This window comes from Chiloscyllium punctatum, chromosome 21 (genome assembly GCF_047496795.1).
Source record: "Chiloscyllium punctatum isolate Juve2018m chromosome 21, sChiPun1.3, whole genome shotgun sequence".
Lineage (NCBI taxonomy): Eukaryota > Metazoa > Chordata > Chondrichthyes > Orectolobiformes > Hemiscylliidae > Chiloscyllium > Chiloscyllium punctatum.
The window spans coordinates 72,633,481-72,639,480 of NC_092759.1; positions in this window are offsets into that span (position 1 = coordinate 72,633,481).

Genomic DNA, 6,000 nt, shown 5'->3' on the forward strand with positions numbered 1-6,000 from the left:
TTCTCGCTCGCCTCCTCTCTCTTACTCGCACACCCCCTCTTTCTCGCTGTTTCTCGCTCTCTCTCGCCCACATGCTCTCTGTCACGCTTGCCCCCCTCCCCAATTCTCTCTCTCTCTCTCTCTCTCTCTCTCTCTCTCTCTCTCTCAGTCAAGGACCTTCTCTCCCTCTCTCTCGCCCGTTCTCTCTCTGGCCCCACTCTCTTCCCGCTTGCTCCCTCTTTCGTTCTCTCGCTCACCTCTTCTCTCTATCGCACTCTCCCTCTCTCACACATATCTCTCTCTTTCTCTCTCACGCCCCCTTTCTCACTCATCCACCTCTCTCTCTCTCACCCTCTCTCTCTCTTTGCACCTCTCTTTATCGCTTGCCCACTCTATCCCTTGCACACCCTAATTCGCTACTCGCTCGCCACATCTCTTTCTTTCTCTCACATGCCTCATTTGTCTCTCTCGCTCAACCCATCTCTCTCTCACCCCACGATAACTCTAACTCACAGCTTTTCTGTCTCTCACTCATTAACCCCTCTCTCACTTCCACTTTCTCTCTCGATTTCTCCTGCACTCTCTTTTGACCCTTTCTCTCATGCACCCTCTCTCTCTCTTCCCCCGTCTCTCTCTCTCAATCTCTTCCGGCCTTCTCTCTCTCGCACCCTGTCTCTTGATGTATCACCCATCTCTCGTTCCCTCTCTCACCCTCACTCACTCTCACACATTTTCACTCCCATGCTTTGTCACGCCCACACACTCTCTCGCTCTTTCTCACTCCCTCTGTCTTACCTTCTATCTCGCTCACAACCTTCGTCCCTCTCAGTCGCCACATTCTGTCTCTCCCTCTCTTCCTCTCTCTCTCTCTGCCTTCTCCTCTCTCGTTCGTCCTCTTTCTCCCTCTCACTCTCACTCTCATTCTCTTCCCTCTGTTGCCCTCTCCTTCTCACTCATTCTCGACACCTCCATCTCTCATCCACCTCTCTCTTATTTCCTCTCTCTCTCTCGCCAACTCTCTCTCTCTCGACCACTCTTCCTCTCACTTGCTCTCTCACTGTCTCCCCCGTCTGTCCCTTTCTCTCCCTCGCTCCCTTTCTCTCCCTCTCTCTTCCCCATCTTTCTCTCCTTCCCTCGCTGTCTCTCTCTTGCTCTCGCTCTCACCCCCTCTCTATCTCACCCCCATCTCTCTCCCTCTACTCCCTTCTCTGTAGCTCCTGCTCTCTCTCTCAACCACTTTCTATCTCTCTCTCTCTCTTCCCCTCTCTCTATCACCCACTCATTCTCGCTCCCTACCTTTCTCTTGCTTGCTCTCCACATTCTCCCTCTCCCTCCCTCCCTCTCTGGCTCTCACACGCCAACTCTCTCACTTGATCTCCCGCACTTTCTCCCTCTCGTCTCGTCTCCTCTCTCTCTCTATCTCTCTCTCTCTCTCTCTCTCTCTCTCTTGCTCTCGACCCACCCCCCCCACCCTCCCCGCCCTCTCTCAGTCTCGTTCGCTCTGTGTCATGCTCTCGGCCTTCTCCTCTCTCTTTCGTCCTGTTCGTCCCTCTCTCGCTCTCACTCTCGCTCGGTTTCTGTCAACCAGACCCTCTCACTCAGTCGCGTGTCTGTCTTATCCCTCTACCTCTCGTCGTCTCTCGCTCACCCACTCTCTCTCTCCTGCTCTCTCTGTTTCTCCCTCTGTCTGTCCCTTTCTCTGTCTCCCTTACCATCCTCTCTCGCACCCTCTCTCTCTTCCTCACTACCCTCACTGTCACTCTCTCACTCAGTCCGCCTCTCGCTCTCTCTCCCGCTCTCTCGTCCCCGGTTTCTCTCTCTCCCTCACTTTCTCACCCCCTTTCACTCTCTCACTCTCTCCTATCTCTCTCTCGTCCCCTTCTCTTTCTCTCTTTCAACCACTCTCTCTTAACCGCTCTCTCACCCCGCTCTCTCTATTGCTCTCTCTCTATCTCCCTCTGTCTCTCCCTTTCTCTCCCTTACCCCTTCTCCCGCTCTGTCTCTCTTTCCCTCACAACTCTCGCTGTCCTTCTCTCACTCACTCCACCTCTTGCTGTCACTCCCGCTCTCTAGTCCCCTTGTCTCTCTCTCTCCCTCTCTCTCTCACCCCCATTCGCTCTCTCACTCTCCCTCCCATTTCTCTCTCTCTTTCCCCTATCTTTCTCTATCTCTCAACCACTCTCTTACATGCTATCTCTCACACCCTCTCTCTCTATCTCTCCTTCTCTCTCCGTCTCACTCTCTCACTCTCGCCGTCTCTCTTTCTCTCGCCTATACCCCATCTCACTCATGCGCCACTCCCTCTCTATTGCAGACCCTCTCTCCCGATCGACCCTCCTTCTCTCACCCCTGTCTTTCACTTGCCCCTTCTCTCCCGCTTCCTCTCGCTCTCCTTCCCTCACGCTCTGTGCCTCGCTCTCCCTCGCCCCCTTTTGCTTTCCCCCTCTCCCTCGTCCCCGTTTCTCTCCCTCTCGTCCCCTCTCTCTCTCATCCCTCTCTCTAACTCTCTCTCAACATCTCTCTCCCGCCTCACTCCCACCCCATCTGACAACCCTCTCTCTTATCGCCTCTCTCTCTCACACCTCTCTCTCTCTCTCGTCCACTCTCTCTCTCGCTCTCTTGTTCCTTCTCACTCCCTCTCTCGCTTCCTCGCACTCTCTCTCTGTCTCGCCACCTCTCTCTCGCTCCCTCACTCACACTTTGTCGCCCTTGCTCCATCTCTCTCTCTCGACCACTCTCACTCACCCACCTCACTTTCGTCTCCACTTTCTCTCTCTCTCTCCCTTCTCTCTCTCGCCCCCTTTCTCCCTCTCTTGCTCTTGCTCTCTCGCTCTCATCCTCGTTTTCTACATCTTTCCCTCTCTCAAGATCTGTATCTCAATCCCTATCTCAAGCCCCTCTCTTTCGTCTGCCCATCTTCTCTCTCTCTTGCTTTATGGCTTCACCTCTCTCTCGCTTTGTCTCTCTCTCTCCCTGTCGCCACCTCTTGCCCATCCTCTCTCTCTCGCTCTCACACACAGCCCTCACTCTCTGCCTCCTCGCGCTCTCATACTTGTCATATCTCATTCTCTTCCTCTTGCCCACACCCTCTTTATCTCTCACCTCTTCTCTTTCTCTTGTCGGCTCTCTCTTTCACACTCTTTCTCTCCCTTGCTCGTGTACAATCTCACTCTCTCTGTCTCCCCCAGCTCTACCCCACACCCTCTTTCTCTCAATCCTTTTTCTGTCGCACCCTTTCTGTCTTCTCTCTCCCTCTCTATCTTGAACTTTTTCTCTTGCTTCCTCTCTCTATCTCTCACTCACTCACTTTTGGTCTCTCAACCACTCTCCATCTCTCTTTCGCTCTCTTTGTCTCTCGCTTTCAGTCTCTCTGTCTTTCTCTCTCTGTCTCGTTTTCCACCCTCTCTCTTCCGCATCCTCTCTCTCTGTCTCTTGCTCGTCCCTCTCCCTCTCACGCAACTTGACCCTCCCTCTATCTCTCGCCTCTCTGTCTCTCTCTCTTACTCTCTGTTTCACTCACTCAATCTCTCGCTTGCACCGTCTCTCTCTGTCTTGTTCGCCCCTCTCTCCCCCTCTCGCACCACCACACTCCCCCCTCTCGCACCCCCACTCTCGCTCCCTCTCTCATTCGCCAGAGCCATCTCTCGCTCACCCCTCTCTCTCTCGTTCGCCCATACTGTCTCCCTCATGCTCGCACCTCTCTGTTTGACTCGCCCCCTTCTCTCGTGCTCGCCCTTCTTTCTATCTCTCTCTTGCTCAACCCCCCTCTCTCTCGGTCGCTCCTCTGTCTCTCTCGCACACAGTTCTCTCTCTCGTTCACCCGCTATTCTCTCTGCCTCGCTCCCACACTCACTCACATTTGCTCTCTCTCTCTCTCTCGCCCTCACACTCTCTTACATACCTTTCAAACCCTCCCCCCTCTCTCTCCCCCAAACCCCCCGCCCCCACTGTCTCGCTCTCTCTTGCCCCCGCGTCTCTCTCCCTCTTGGTCCCCTCTCTCTGTACCACCATTCTCCCTCTTGCTCTCTCTCGCCCTACACTCTTGACCCCTCTCTCTCGCCCCCTATCTCGCTCTGTCCCCTTTCTCATTCTGTCTTGCTGTCTCTCTCTCGCTCTCGCCCTCTCTTTCTCACGCTCTCTCTCGTCCTCTCTCTCTTGCTCTGTTGCCTCCTCGTTTCCTTTATAGCCCCATCTCGCCATCTCTCTCACCATCTCTGTATTGCACCCTCTCTCTGTCTCCTCTCGCCTTCTCTCTCTCTCTCGCGTCCCCCCTCTTTGCTTCTCGCGCCCTCTCGCTGTCTCTATCTCGCGCACCCTCTTTTTCTGTCTTTATCTCACTCCTTCGACCTCTCCCTCTCTCGTGCTCGCCAACTCTTTCTGTTTCTCTCTCTCAGGCCCTCCCTCTCTCCCCCCTCTCTGCCCCCTCTCTCGCCTCCTTCTCTCTCTCACCCTTTTTGTTTCTCGCTTTCTCTCTGTCTCTGTCTCTCACTTTGCTCTCTCTCTCTCGCCATCTCTCTCTATCTCTCTCTCCCTCCCTCTCTGGAAACCCCGTCTCTCTTCCTTTCTCTCTCTCTCACTCCCCTCTCTCTCTGCCCCTCTCTCTCCACCCCTATACATCACTGTCCATCTCTCGTCCTCTCTCTCTTTCTCTCACCAACACCCTCTCTCACTGTCTCTCTCTCGTGCACACACTCTATCTTGTTTGTGCCTTGTCTCTCTTTGACGCCCAAATCTCTCTCTTGACCCTCTCTCTCTCTTACCCCTCTTTCTCTCTTAACCCCTGTATCACTCGTCCCCCTCTCGGTCTCGCTCTCTCTCTCTCTTGCTCTGTCTCTCACACTCGCGTGCTCTCTCTCACTTCCTCTCTCTCTCTCTCTCTCTACTTTTCACTCTTTCTCGCCATCTCTCACCCATTTTTCTCTCCCTCTCTCTTTGCCTTTCTCTCCCCCACACCATCTCTCGCCCCCCTCGTGCGCACCCTCTCTCTTGATCTTGCCTTGTCTCTCCCTGCCCCCTCTCTCTCGCTCCTCTCTATCTCTTACCCCTCTCTCGCTCACATCCTCTATAACTCTCCCTCAACCCATTCTCTCTCTCCCTCAACCCACTCTCTTTCTCTCTCGCTCACCTCTCTCTCCCTCACCCCTCTCTCTTTCACCTCACCACTCTCGCTCAACCCCTCTCACGCTTGCTCTCCCTATCATAAGACTCCCTCGCACCTCTCTTTCTCACCAGCCCTCTCTCTCACACTTTACCCCTGAATAACTCTCCCTCACCACCGTTTTCTCTTTCACTCGCCCCATTTATAACTCTCTCTCACCACTCCCTCTCGCTCACCACTGTCTCGTGCTCACCCCTGTCTCTCGCTCGCTCCTGTATAACTCTCCCTCAACCTCATTTCTCACCCATTTACAAACCACACTCTCACTGAACCCCTCTATAACTCTCCCTCACCCCCTCTCTCGTTCACCAACTCTGCGTCGCTCGACCCTTCTATAACTCTTCCTCACCACCCCTTTCTGTCTCACTCGCCCACTTTTATAGTCCTCCGTCACACCGCACTCTTTCACTCAATCCCATCTCGCTTAGTCACCCCCTATAACTCTTCCTGTGATCCAACCTCACTCATTCTTTTATCTCTCGCTCACCCCAACTCTCTCTCTCTCTCGGTCCCCACCCACCGTATCTCACTCCCCCTCTCATGCTCGCTCCCTCTCCCTGCTTGTCTCTCTCTCGCTCGCCACCTCTCTCTTGCTCGTTATCTCTCTCTCACACTCACTCCCTCTCTCTCTCGCTCATTCATCTCTCACCCTCTCTCTCGACCCTTCTCTCTCTCTCGCTCGCCCCTCTCTCACTCGTCTGTGCCCTCTCTCCTGCACGTCCCCTCTCTCGCTTTCTCATTTGCTCCTCACTCTCTCTCACTCGTTCCTCTCTCACTGTCTCGCTTGCTCCCACTCTCTCACACACACATTTCCTCTCTCTCTCGCACTCCCTCTCTTTCTTGCTCTCTTTCTCCCCTCCCTC